Source organism: Dasypus novemcinctus, chromosome 11 (genome assembly GCF_030445035.2).
Source record: "Dasypus novemcinctus isolate mDasNov1 chromosome 11, mDasNov1.1.hap2, whole genome shotgun sequence".
NCBI lineage: Eukaryota > Metazoa > Chordata > Mammalia > Cingulata > Dasypodidae > Dasypus > Dasypus novemcinctus.
In genome coordinates, this window is record NC_080683.1 from 64,300,121 (window position 1) to 64,315,384 (window position 15,264).

The 15,264-nt window shown below is 39.2% G+C and overlaps 2 pseudogenes; one reads left to right on the top strand and one right to left on the bottom strand.

The window, feature by feature from the left end:
- Positions 1 to 4,226: 4,226 nt before the first annotated feature.
- LOC101425613 (kelch-like protein 2 pseudogene) lies at positions 4,227 to 5,828 on the top strand (annotated as a pseudogene).
- A 6,544-nt stretch (positions 5,829 to 12,372) lies between these two features.
- Positions 12,373 to 13,855, bottom strand: LOC101415659 (Krueppel-like factor 3 pseudogene; annotated as a pseudogene).
- Positions 13,856 to 15,264: the final 1,409 nt, after the last annotated feature.

Genomic DNA, 15,264 nt, shown 5'->3' on the forward strand with positions numbered 1-15,264 from the left:
AACCTGCCAAACGATTTCAGAAATACGTAAGGAAAAAAAAGGTGATTCTCTCTCCACCATCAGCTGCCCTTCCCGGGCTAACCATGTTTCTGAGTACCCTTCCCCTCCATTGTCATGGTCATATGCATGCCATATTTACATGGATAGGGGTTTTGTTTGCCTTAAAATTTTTTTTTGACCAAAATAGTATCATATGACTGCTCTTCAATGTCCTATTTATCATGTAGCAATTGATTACTGATCCATTGAGACCAATTTATATCAGTATAGCTCATTCCTTTAAAAACTACATAATTTACCATAATTAAATATCTTCCCTATTGATACACATTTTAATTAAAAAATTTTTTTTTGCCATTATAGTGTTTCAGGTAATATTTATTTATTTATTCCCACCCCCTTGTTGTTTTTCACTTGCTGAGTCTGTTCATCTTCCTTGCTTCTTTTGGAGGCACCGGAAGCCAAACACAGGACCTCTGCTATGGGAGAGAGGTGCCTAATCACTTGAGCCACATCTTCGTTGCGCCTCTCATGTTTTTCTTCCCCATGTCTCTTGTTGCGTCATCTTGTTGTGTCAGCTCTCCATGCCTGCCCGTCGTGCTGGCTCACTGTCTTCTATAGGAGGCACTGGGATCTGAATCAGCAACATCCCATGTGGTAGGTGGGAGCCCAGTTGCCTGAGCCACATCTGCTTCCCTCAAGTAACTTCTTGGTAACTGTGTCTTTACATATAGATGCTCTAATTCCTATAGATTCCCCAAACTGGGAATGCTGTGTTTTTAATAGATGGTACCAGATGACTTTCCCAAAATACTGTTGCAATGTATGCTCCCATGCCAGTATGAGAGCACCTGTATCCCTGCATCTTTTAGTTGCATTGGCAACTATTGCTCTTTTAAATTATTGTCATCCCCATGGGGAAAAACTTTCTCACTGTTGCTTTAAATGATATTTCCCTGAATGCTAGCAAGATTGGGAATGGCTTCACACATTTGGCGACTGTTTACATTTCCTTCTGTGAGAACTGCCCATTCCCAAGGCCAGCCAAACTTTGGGATGGGCTCTGGCTGTGCCTGAGATTGTACCTGGATTCATTGGACTGCATGGAGACGGAGATTGCAGGCCTCCAAATTTACTTCCAATCAAACTCGGGGCCAAACAATTGCTGGTTATTACTCTTGTTTCTCCTGTCCTCTGCCTGGGAGATTCCAAACCAGTCGGCATAGCTCACTGGCAAGGGGGACAATGACAAGGAACTGCCTGCCACTGGCAGTCTGGACACCTGCAGCATGCTGTGGTAATCATTCAAGAGTGGTGTTCTAAACCATCTCTCCCTACCACTTTTGGGACCAGGGATTGAACCCGGAACCTCGTATGTGCAAAGCCAGTGCTCACCCACTAGCCACATTGGCTCCCCTGAGTTGATTTTTCCGTTATTTACTTGTTGTTTGTTTTTAGGAGGCACCAGTAACTGAACCCAGGACCTCCCATGTGGGAAGCAGGTGCTCAACTGCTTGAGCCATATCTGCTCCCTTCTCACCAGCACTTTTAAATTATTTTCCTCAGGGCAGAAAATGTGGGTCCATGGGATATTTAATTATAAGTCTTTCAATCCATTGGACACCAGGAGGTTATAACCCTATTTTTTTTTTTAAACAGAAGAATAAAAGACTTGTCCTAAATTTTTAAATAAAGTGATTTTAAAACAGGGGTTTGCAGGTGGGAACGACTCTCCTCCCTGGCTGCAAATAAGAGGCTACTTTTCATAACAGGCACAGGGAATTGTCACACTTAACTTGGGAGCAATTGTTTCAGTCCATGAAGTCTGTTATCTTCTGCTATAAGAAGATGTTTTTCCATGGCCATACCCGGGTCTTACGTGCCCTAAGGCACATTTTTTTTTAATCCCATGAAACTTGTCTTAGTTTTGCTAGGCTGCTATCACAAACAACAGGAGGTTTTGTCTCATGTTTTCAAGGCTAGGAGAAGTCCAAAAGCGAGGCATCAGCAAGGCAGTGCTTTCTCCCTGAAGACAGTGGTGTGCTGATGCTGGCTGCCGGTGATCCTTGGGCTCCTTCGCTCTCCCGTTACACAGTGATGTCCTCTTCTTTCTCCCACAGGCTTCCAGCTTCTTGCTCCTCACCGTGGCTTTCTCTATAAGGCCTCCAGTATTGAATTAAGACCCATGCTGATTCAGTTGGCCATAGTTAATTAAAAATAACGCCTTTTATTTTTCACACGCACAGGAATGAGATTAAGAACATATTTTTCTGAGGTATGTAATTCAGCTTATCACAAAAGCCTTCCATAAAAGAACCTTTCCTGTTTACTATTGAGTTTTTATTTTTGTTATCCATTTGTCTTTGAATATTAGAGATACTATTATATGAGCTGGAACTTTTTTATTCCAAGTTTAACACTTGTCTTTTGTCTTTCCTCAAAATTATTACTTTTTATGCTATCTAATATGTTTGTATTTTCCTTAAGGATTCCTCTAATTCCTACCTGGCTGAAACATGTCATCACCCCTATCCCATGAATATTCTTTTATTAAGTCTCCTTTTGTTTATTTATTTATTTTTTTTATTTTGGTATTTAAACTTTTACTTTTATAATTTAGGTGGTGGAATAGAGGTATATTTTGCTTTTTGCCAGATGAATGACTACCTTTGCCAGAACCAGTTATTAAATCATTTCCCCATTGCCATTAGATATAAAATTAATATTCATAAGTATTTTAATCTATTTCAAATATATTTTTAATTTTTAAAGCAGTTTTATCAGGATAGAGTCACATACCAATGATCTACCCAAATTGTATAATCAATGACTTTTAGTATAATTACAATGTTGTGCACTCACCACTACAGAAAAATTCAGAACAATTTCATTACTGCCAAATGAAAAACTCTATTCCAAAAATAGATATTGGATTATGTTTGTAATCTGGTCTATTACTGGGCATTATTGAGTTATGATGAGGGTTTTGATTGGGCCACGTCATTAGGGCACTAATGGCACCACCAAGGGGTGGGGACTCACAGATAAATGGCATGGCAAAGAGAAGTTGAGGGTTTTTGGTGTTGGAGTTTTAATGTTTGAGTTTGATGCTGAAGCCTTAAGCTGGAGCCCTGGGAAGTAAGCTCACAGAGGAGACAGAAGCCAGCCCCAGAAAGAGAGAACACTTGAGCCCAGGAAAAAGAAGCCCGAGGAAGGGAGGAACCCAGGAAGCCCGAACCCTTGCAGATGTTGGCAGCCATCTTGCTCCAACATGTGGAAATAGACTTTGGTTCTGGAAGTAACTTATGTTTTATGGCCTAGTATCTGTAAGCCCCTACCCCAACTAAATACCTTTTATGAAAGCCAACCAATTTCTGTTATTTTGCATCAGCATCCCTTTGGCTGACTAATATACTTCCTTAGTCTTACACAAACACTAATCTAATTTTATTAATTGACTCATATTTTATATAAATGGAATCATACCAATAGGTAATATTTGTGTCTGACTTCTTTCCCTTACATCTTATAGTATTAACATACTCATAGATATTTTAATCCATTTTATTGCTATATTTGACTATTTCTGTACCTATAATATTATCTTTTGTATATAATAGTTATAAGCTTTATATCTCTCAAGGCAAATTCCTCTCCTCCTCCACTCAATATTCCTTTTAAAAATATCTTGGTGATTGGTATTAACTTTAAATAGATTATAAAAGATTAATGATGCATATGGTAATCCTTAGTAAAAAAAAAAAAAAAAAAAGCAAAGAGGCCCAATAATGAAGTTTACATGGAAGTCTAAACCTATTCAAATAATCTTAAATGAGGCAGGAAAGGGGAAGGAGAGGAACAAAACCCAGAAGGGACAAAGAGAAAACAAAAAATAAAATGGGAGATCTAAGTTCAATAATTATATTAAATTTTAAATAGTCTAGACACTCCAATTAAAAGGCAGAGATGATCAGAATGAATACAAACACAAGCAAGATCCAATTATACATTATGAATACAAAAGCAAGCAAGATCCAATTATACATTGTCTACAAGAGATATACTATAAAAATATAAAGACACAGTTAAAGGTAAGTGTGTGAGATGTAAAATGGTGAAGCAGGAAATTTTACAGATCATGTCCTCCACCAGAAAAATGAATGAGCTGGAAAAGAGATTGGTGGTGGCAGTCAGTGCCTAAATTCTGAAGCTTTAGAGGAGCCACAATGAAAATACCACCACTGTTTCCAGCATGCACAAGAAGGGTCGTCAGAGGCTTCTCAATTAAAAAAGATGATAGTACTGATAAACACTGCCCAGTGACAGTGAATCCTTGGCACATAAAGAGAGCTTGTAAACTTATGGACAATTAAGAAGTCAGAATTTGCTGTCTGATGTAACAATTGTGGCTGAAGACATGGAAATCTCTGTTCTTACAGAGTGGTGCTGGCTACCTATAGTTCTTATTTTCCCACCATGTTTGCAGGAGAGATGAGTGAGAGCCGAGCAGAGAGAGTTTGTATAAAAGAGGCAGAAGGCTGGCCCCTGAGGATGCTAATTGACTATGTTTTCACTGCAGAAATTCAGGTTACAGAAGAAAATGTATGGGTACTTCTCCCAGCAGGTGGTCTTGTTACAGTTAAAGGATGTGAAGAAGACTTGCTTTAAGTTTTTGGAATCCCAATTCACCCTGTCAACTGCTTAGGAAATCCGTGCTTCTGCTAATAAGCACACACGCACAGCTCTCCTAACCAAGGGCAACACCTTTGCAGAATAACATTCTGCAGATGTTGTACTAAGTGGAGAATTTCTCAATTTTGGCATAACACAAGTGTGCAGCTTAATCTCAAGTGATAAGCTTACCGATTCCTTAGAAGAGAAGCTGCAATAGCTTGGATGAACCATGACAAGGATGTAAGGCAAGTGTTTATGACCCTGCTGATGGAACATGTGTGGTTACCTTTGCTTTCTCAGGGGTATTTAGTTCAGCAGGTTGAAGAGCAAGCATTGGTAAAAAACCAGCAGTGCTTGCAAAGTTGTCCTCACTGAAGCTATCAAGTATCACTCGCTGTCAACAGATCAGCATATATTAATGAAGAGTGTCCAGACTTGACTGAGGACACCTATGAAACCTTCTCAGATTGGTGGTGGTGGTTGGCAGCTGAGCCCCAAAGGTATCTGCAGTGTGGAATGCCTCTGACTTTAAAGAAGAACGATGGCACCAAGTAGCAGGATTACCTCCCAGGAGGTCCAGAGCAGGGATGGTCTATGTGACAGAATTCGTGTTTGCAGTCGGTGGCCTTAAATGGCTCATCAAGAGTCCCACTGTAGATTCCTACAACCCTGTGAGGGATCAGAAGTCCAGCACCACTAACATGTGAGACTGGAGAGGCACTTTGGGAGGTGCTGTGTTAAATGGATTGTAATATGCTGTGGGAGGCTTTGCTGGGAGTACAGGTTTTTCTTCTGTGGAAGCATATAACATAAAGTCCAGTGAGTGGTTTCATCTAGTCCCAATGTACACAAGGAGCAGTGTTGGTGTAGGGGTTGTTGGATGTTTCTCTATGCTATAGGGGGTTATGATGGTGCTTCATGCCACTGTCTTAGCATGGTCAAATGCTACAAAAAATAAGTAGATCTGTATAGCAGAAATGAGCAGGGGTTTGTGCAGTTAATGGTCTGGAATATATAGTTGGAGGAGATGATGGTTCCTGTAACTTGGCATTGGTGGTGTATTATAACCCATCTCTAAAAGGACAATTGTGTCATCTTGTATGAGCACAGGGAGAAGTTATGCAGGGATCACAGTTATTGAAAAACCATTATGAGCCTGAAGAACATTTTTGGCACATTTATATATGAGAGACAGTCTTCAACCAGTATTTCTGAAGAAACTGAGTATCTAGCACTTCTCCACTTGTAGCTGCACTTTAAGTCTCAGCAGAAGATAAGATCATCTGCCTTTCTAGGCCTTGGATAATGAAGATTATTTTTGGTAGAAGAACCATGTAAGCTTTTTCTGCAATGAGCAGCAGCTGACTGAATTTTAATAAGAAGCCTGGACTGCAGTACATATTCTGCAGTCTTTTGACAGCAGTTGCTTTCATAAAGACTTTTATACAGCAAACTGGTTCTTATCAACTTTGAATGACTATGGATTATTTCTGGAAGGAGGATAAAGTAATGTGTGTTCTTGTAAAACTAAATTTATATCTATTCCTTCTGAAAATCTGTATACCCAGGAACTGAAAAATCTTTAAAGAGGTATTAAAATCTTTATTAAGTATAAAACTAGTTGAGGAAAAAACTACTTTTATAAAATATCTTTGATTACATGAGTATAATAAAATTGTGTATATGAATGTGTGTTTATAGGCTTTCCTTTAAATGTTTGAAAAGATGTTTGAAAGAATTATTCTATTTATAATTGGTACAGCACTTTGAATTATGCCAGTACTACATTGTAAGACAGAGTTGTATTTTTTGATATTTAAACAATGCTTAACACTTTAAAATGCCACTTCTGAGGAATGAACACAGTGTAACACACTTGAATATATACGATACCAAAATTTTAAAAGTAAAATATAAATTACACTTTAAAAAACCCAAAAAGTTTTAAAATCAGTGTTCTAAGTTTCCACTTTAAGAAGCTGGAAAAAGAGCAAAACATATCAAAAGTAAGTAGAAGGAAGAAATAATAAAGCTAAACATAAAAATCAATAAGATAGAAAACAGATAACAGAAAAAATTAACAGTAAAAAAAAAATTCAGCAAAACTGACAAACTCCCTAGATATAGTGATCAAGAGGAAAAAGAAAAAACACAAATCATTAATATCAAGGAAATGAAAGAGGGAAGCAGACTTGGCCCAGTGGTTAGGGCATCCGTTTACCACATGCGAGGTCTGCAGTTCAAACCCCGGGCCTCCATGACCCATGTGGAGCTGGCCCATGCGCAGTGCTGATGTGTGCAAGGAGTGTCGTGCCATGCAGGGGTGTTCCCACGTAGGGGAGCCTGACGCACAAGGAGTGTGCCCCGTAAGGAGAGCCGCCCAGTGTGAAAGAAGTTCAGCCTGCCCAAGAATGGTGCCACACACACAGAGAGCTGACACAACAAGATGATACAACAAAAAGAAACAGAGATTCCTGTGCTGCTGATAACAACAGAAGCGGACAAAGAAGAACACACAGCAAATAGACACAGAGAACAGACAACTGGGGTGGGTGGGAGAAGGGGAGAGAAAAAAAAAAGAATGAAAGAAAGGTTACCATTACAGATCCTACAGATATTAAGAGGATAAAACAAAAGATTATGAACAACTTTATGCCAATAAATGAGGCCTCACATGAAATTGACCAATTGCTTGAAAAATACAACCAAACAAAGTAGACGTAAGAAACTGAAAATGTGAATGGCTCTCTATCAATTATATTCACATAATGTAATCTGAAAGTTTCCCACAATGAAAACTCCAGGATTGTAGTGCTTTGGTGGTGAATTGTATCAAACATTCATGAAAAAAGAAAATCACCATGAACATAAATGTAAAAATGTTAGAATATAGAATCCAAAAACATATAAAAAGAACAATGGCTTATAACCAAGTAGGGTTAATCTCAGAAATGCAATGTTAGTCTAAATAAGAAAATCAATGTAATTAAATCATCATGTTAACAGAATAAAGGAGAAAAACTGAAGCAGGCTAGATAGGCAATCAATAGACAGATCTGGGACCTGGCAAAAAGTCCATGTGGACATCAATACCCCTGAGATGGCTGCCGGAAGACCCTTGTGAGAACTCCCACTCAGAACAAGATTTCCTCCAGAAGCCAGAAGAAGCCCCAGATATTCTCCAGGGGTCTTTTAACTGGGATCTTCTGGGGGATTGAGGGGTGGGGTAATCAATCAAAACAGCAAACAGCTGGAACTCTTCCCCCACCATTAGCAAAGGGGCGGAATAATTAATGGTTGAAAAGCTGAAAGCACAAAGAATTTTTCTCTCTTTTGCCTTCACCCTGTCCTGGTGCCTGTTCGTACCCTATTCTGGCCTTCTTTGCCTGCCTGGACCACTACGCAAGGGACCTATGATCTGTCATTTTCTCCCATTTCTCTTCTCACCATTCCTTAATAAGTTACTGGCCTAACTAAGCCGGCATGCTCTTGAAATTCATTTCTTGTAGTTTAGTCAAGAACCTAGACAAAATCCGGCTACAAAACACATCATTTCAGAAGTAGAATAAATATTTAACAAAATAAAAAGCCCATCCATGATACAATTTCAGTAAATTTGGGAGAGAAACCTTCCTCAATTGATGAAGGGCATCCATAAAATGCTACAGCAATCGTCATTTTTAATGGTGAATGACCAAATGTTTTCCTCCTGATTGGAGTAAGAAAGGTGTCACTCTCACCACTTCTGTTCAGCATTGTCCTGGAGGTCGAATCATCACTAGAATGTCAGAAAAAGTAGTAAAAGGCTTACAGGTAGAAAAGGAAGAAGTCAAGCTGTCTCTATAAATGACAAATACTTACAGAGAAAATCTCAAGGAATTTACAAAACAATATCATAAAATACTTGAATTTAGTAAGATCACAGGATTTAAGTTAATATACAAAAATCAACTGCATATCATATATTAGCAGAAAAACAGTTGGAAAATAAAATTAAACAATTCTATCCAAAATAATGTCTAAAGAAATAAAACATTTAGGAATAAAACAAAAGACATATGGGATCTACACTCTAAAAACCACAAAATATTGCTGAGATAAATGAAAGAGGCATAATAAACAAAGAAATTTAGCATGTTCATGGATTGGAAGACTTAGCATGGTTACGAGGTCAATTCTAAATTCCAAATAGGCATTTTTTTTGGTAGAAACTAAGAAGCTGTTACTAAAATTTAAATGGAAATTGCAAAAAAATAATTTTAAAAGGAAAGAACAAAGTTGGAGGACTTATACTACTTATTTTAAAATTTACTATAAAGCTACAATTTGATATTAGTGAAAAAATACATAGATTAACAAAAAAGAGTAGAAAATCTACAAAGATCTGATGTATAGATGTTACTTGCTTTAGACAAAGGTGTTAAGGCAATTCAACAAGGAAAGAAGTCTTTTTAACAAATGATGTTGGAACAACTGGATATTTGTATGGAAAGAAAATCAACATTGACCCCTACCTGACACCAAACACAATAATTAACTCATAATGGACCACAGACCTAAATATAAAAGCTAAAACTAAAAACTTCCAGAAGAAAACATTAGGAAAAATCTTTGTGACCTTGTGGTGATTTTTTTAGATAGGACGCAGAAAGTATGAACCAGAAAATAAAACAAACAAAAAACCCCAATAAATTGGACTTCATAAAAATTAAAAGCTTTTTCTTTTTGAAAAATATCAGAGAAAATGAGAAGGCAAGCCATGGACCAGGAGAAAAGATTCACAGCACAAATATCACATATATAACCATAACAAGAGTAAACAGACGTGTTATAACTCAATATTAAGAAGGTAAACAACCCAAATTTAAAAATAGTCAAAAAATTTTAAGAACTTTACAAAAGAAAATGAGTGGCTAATAAGCATGTAACAATGCTCAAAATCATTAATGATCAGAGAAATGTAAATTAAAAATTAGATACCACTTCACACTTATTAGAATGGCCCAAATTAAAAAGACTGACTGTACTAAATGTGAGCAAGGATATGGAGCAACTGAAATTGTCACACATTGCTGGTGGGAATGTTAAATGGTGGAAATTTGGCAGTGTCTTAAAACATTAAAGATACACCTACAATCCAGCTAACCTATTAAGTATTTACCAAAAAGAAATGAAAACGGGGGGTGGGAGGTGGGGAGTATACAGGAACCTCTAATATTTTTTCGTGTAACATTTTTTTGTGTGATGTATATATCTTAAAAAAAAATACAATTTACAAAAATGATGTGGTGGGGAGTGGGGAGTGGGTTATATGGGAATCTCTTATGTTTTTTATGTTTTTTAATGTAACATTCCTTTTGATCTATTTTAAAAAATTAAAAAAAAAGAAATGAAAACATGTTTACATGAAAACTTGCATGCAAATGTTCATAGCAGCTTTATTAGTAGTAGCTAAAATCTGGAAACAACCAAAAATATTGATCTACAGGTGAGTAGATTTTAAAAAATGTTATATCCACACAATGGAACATTGTTAAAAAAAAAAAAGAGGAACAAACTTTAACATATAAAACCACTTAGGTGAATATCAAAATCATTATGCTGAGTGAATTGTCAGTCAAAAAGACTACATATTGCAAAATAATGTAAAGAAAGTGTGAAATAAAAATAATAGTGAGAGAAAGTCAACTAGTGGTTGCCTGGGAATGGAGTGAAAGGATTTTTACCAAGGGGCACATGGAAACTTTTATGAGTGGGAGAAACTTTCAACATCTTGATTGTGGTGGTGGTTTCATAGGTGTGTACATGTATCTTGCAAAACTCATCAAATTGTGTACTTTTAAGTAAATTATACTAAACCTCAACTGTTCGGCATTTCTTTCCTAAGAACTTTAAGATCATTTTGTCCAGTTCAAATCAATCCCATTCCCAACCCAACTGGATTTCCAACTGAAATTACATTAAACAAATCTATGCACACATATATTTACATAGAAGTTTTACATTGTTGTTTTTTTTTTCCTAAGATTTATTTCTGCCTAGTCCCCTGGATTTAGGACTCGCTGTCTGCTTTTTCTGTCCATTTGCTGTGTGTTCTTCTGTGTCTGCGTATTTTCTCTTCAGGAGACACTGGAACTGATCCTGGGAACATCTGGAGAGGGAGAGAGAGGCTCAATCTCTTGAACCACCTCCTTGTCTCTTATTATCCTTTGTCTCTTTTTTTGTTGCGTCATCTTGCTGCTCTAGCTCACCACGCGGGCCAGCATGCCGTGCAGGTCAACATGCCACGTGGGCCAGCTCTTCACTCAGGCCAGCTCACTGTGCGGGCTAGCTTGACTCACCAGGAGCCCTGGGAATTGAAACCTGGATCTCCTATATGGTACATGAGAGCCCAATTACTTGAGCCACATCTACTTCCCATACATTGTTTTTTTAAATTTAGGAAAATGTTAAGTTTTACTGTTGTTCCGGTCTTATTACTAAGATTTCATAGGTTTCTTTGGCACTTTGTATTTCCTGTTAAATGTTTTCCTTGGTATTTTATAGTTTTATTGGTATTGTCAGTAGGACTTAAAAAACTTCATTTTTACTTCTGATTATTATGATAGAGAAAAGCTATGGACTTTGGCATATTTACATCAGATGCAGCCACTTTGTAAAATTTTCTTATTGTACTTAGTATTATGGGCTTTCTATATTCTACATCCTACAGATAAAGATAATATTGTTTCATAATTTCCAATGTTTACACTAATTATTCTATTGGGAGTGAACTTTTATCATGAGATAAAACATTCAGGAATGTTGAATGGTAGTGTGTCTCTGTCTTCAGATTATAATTAAAATGACAATTTTTCCTGTTTAATATGTTGTTGGTTTTTGGTGAGTGGTCTTTACCATTTGGGAAGTTCCATTTTAACCCTTCTATTTTATTTGTAAATATTATCAAAGGTCCTTTAGGCATTTATTGGCATAACTGTAGTTTCTCTTCTATAAATTAATATAATGAATTATGCTAATTTTACAAAAATGCTTCATTCCTGTTGGATGGCTTTTCACACCAATTATAGATCTATATCATATCTTTTATGAGATATATTGCATAGTTGTATTTATATATAATGATTTATTTAACCCTGATTAATGGCTATTTAGGTTTTTTTTTTTTTTTTTTGGCTCAATTCTGATACAGTATACTTGTAAAATGATTTCTGATTTCAACTTTATTTTCCATGCTCCCTCTATAGGGATGGGACTGATAGAAAAGGGTAAGTTCATATATTCAAAATCTGATTTTCTTATGTTCTGGTTTCCCTCCTAATACAAAGGCAGTTTGTTGGTTTTGCTCCCCCTCCTTTCCAGATCCCTTCATTGATCTAATATTTTGGGTTGCCTTTTCTTGGTTCTTGGAAGCTCTATCTCTGCATCTTTACTAATCTTAGCCCTAGACCCCCATGCCCTATCTTTTGTGGATCCTATGTTGGCAAGTTTTATCCTTTTCTGTTTTTAGCTTTCACAATATTAAATGGGTTAGGATATAGAAAATTTACAATCATAATACTCTATCTTCTCTATAGGGTAGGAAGTTCTCAAACTTGGCAGTGCCACAGAATTATTAGGTTGGTGCAAAAGTAATTGCGGGTTTGTTGACATTTGCTGTTTGATACTGGCATGCATTCTTTTTTTTTTTTTTTTCTAATACATTTACTTTGACTTCTTTTCAGGAATACATGGAGAGACCGACAATTGGTTATGTTAGTTTACAAGTTCCCTTGTTCTCAGTACATTAAACGTATCTGTAAGAAGGGTTTGCTTAGCATCCCCAGGGGGGAAAAAGTGTTCACATTCTTTAGGTCTGACCCCTGGTAAGGAAACATTAGAGAAAATCTACTACTGACCATATGGAAGTTTTGAACGATATAAATTCAGACTCAGACCAGCTGAATCAAAAGTAAAATGTACATGTAAAAAATGAGTTAGATAACGGGAGGGAGGACAGAGAGAGAGCCGGGAGAATGGGGAGTCGCGCTGAGGTGGGAGATGGTGGCATGTGGCATTCAGACTAGCATGTGGCGTTTCCTATGTAGGGCAAGATGGTCAGATCGGGAGAAGCTGCGGTCACAGTCCGGACACTGGAAAGGTTTGATTCCAGTATGTTTTCGGAAATGTCTTGTTAGTTCATCAGACCGAGCAAACTTCCATGTGCATCCTTCCCATGTACATTTGTAGGGTTTTTCTCCTGTGTGTGTTCTTCTGTGTGCTTTCAAGTGGGAGCTTTTAGTGTAGACTTTGTTGCATCCGTCATAATCGCATCTGTGTATCCTCCGTTTCCTTTGGGTATCTGGAGATTCCACAGGTAAAGGTCTCTTCCCAGGCTGTACAATGACTGAAGGGTGATTCTCTTGCAACAATGCTTGCGGGGGGGACACTGAGTTCATTAAAGGGGGTGACATTTCTTCAGGATAATAATCTGTCCTCTGTGGTTCGATCCCAGGTTCTATTTTAATTTTTTTCTGTAATATAGGCTTCAATTACAGGTACTTGCATGCTACTATTTGAATTCTCCATCTCCTCCGACAAGGAGACCATGAGGGGCTGCTGGAGGTGACTGGTGTACATAAATGGGACGGGCTGCACCACGACGGGCTGGATGACCGGCAGTATCCCTGGGCTCCGTATGCCGTGCCGGGAGAGCGCGGCAGCCACCACCGGGGGCAGCGGCACGCCGAAGGGCTGCACCCCAGGTGGAGGGGGAGAGTACTTCTTCATCGGGGGGCTGGAAGAGGGCATGCTCAGCCCCGGCGAGGCCCTCCGGTGCGATGACGGGAATTTCAGCGAGGAAGGGGGATTCCCAGCCGAAGGCGGTGAGCTCCACCGGCTCCATCTGTATTCCGTGCGAAAGGCCTTCCGAAGTCTGGAAGAACTTGTCCGGTAACGGCGTGGAGTAAATGACTCCCTATTTGTTGGGCTTCACCGGCTCCATGTAATTAGATGGGTATGACACCGAGACTGGGTCCATGGCCTCTTGCTTAACAGGGACTGGGTCAAACATGAGCATTCTTTTTAGTTAAACCTTCTAAGGTGCTCCGGTGTTTGGTTTTAAGAACCGCGGTGCTGAGCGCAGCAGCCAAGAAATAAAGGCCCGGCTCCGGGCTCTTCCTTGAACCCGGCGGATGCAGTAATGCCAGCGTTCCACTCGGGCGGCGGTGGCGGCCGCAGGGGACGGGAACGGGGACGGGCGCGCGCGCGACAGGCGCGGCACGGCTCGGCGGGCGCTCGCGCTGCGCTCCGGCTCGGGCCGACTCCGCGCGGCTCTGTTCCTGCTCCCCTCTGGCTCCTGGCACCAACTCCGGGCAGTCACATGACGCCGGCGCCGCTCGCTCTCTGGCATGCACTCTTAAATACGGTCATGTTATACATCACTTTAATGTGCATTTCTTGCTTTTTTTTAAAAAAAGATTTATTTTATTTATCGCCCCCCCCCACACACAGTTGTCTGTTCTCTGTGTCCATTTGCTGCCTGTTCTTGTTTTTGTCCTCCTCTGTTGTCAGTGGCACGGGAATCTGTTTCTTTTGGTTGCGTCATCTTACTGTGTCAACTCTCCTTGAGTGCGGCGCCATTCCTGGGCAGGCTGCACTTTCTTTCGCGCTGGGCGGCTCTCCTTACGGGCCGCACTCCTTGCGCGTGGGGCTCCCCTACGCGGGGGACACCACTGCATGGCACTCCTTGCCCGCATCAGCACTGCGCATGGGCCAGCTGCACACGGGCCAAGGAGGACTGGGGTTTGAACCGCCGACCTCCCATGTGGTAGACGGATGCCCTTACCACTGGGCCAAGTCCGCTTCTGCTTTATGTTTTTTTTTTTTTTTTTTTGCTAATGACTTATTACTGCTGTTTACTTTATATTTATTTTAGACTATGGAAATGATGTTAGACAAAAAGCAAATTTGAGCAATTTTATTTGAGTTCAAAATGGGTCATAAAGCAGTGTTAGAAACTCGCAACATCAACAATGCATTTGGCCCAGGAACTGCTAATGAACGTACAGTGCAGTGATGGCTCAAGAAGTTTTTGCAAAGGAGATAGAGCCTTGAAGGTGAGGAGCATAATGGCAAGCCATCAGAAGTTGACAATGACCAATTGAGGGCAATCATTTAAACTGATCCTCAGACTACACAAGAAGTTGCCGAAGAACTCAACATTGACCATTCTATGGTCATCTGGCATTTGAAGCAAATTGGAAAGGTGAAAAAGCTCCATGAGTGGGTGCCTCATGAGCTGACTAAAAATTTAAAAAATTGTCCTTTTGAAGTGTCGTCTTCTCTTATTCTACGCAACAACAATGAACCATTTCTTGATCGGATTGTGACATGTGATGGAAAGTCGATTTTATACAACTGGTGACAAGCTCATTGGTTGGACCAAGCAACAGCTCCAAAGCACTTCCCAAAGTCAAACTTGCACCAAAGACATGTCATGGTCACTGTTTGGTGGTCTGCTGCCGGTCTTATTCACTACAGCTTTCTGAATCCTGGCAAAACCATTACATGTGAGATGCTCAGCAAATCAATGAGATGCACTGAAAATTA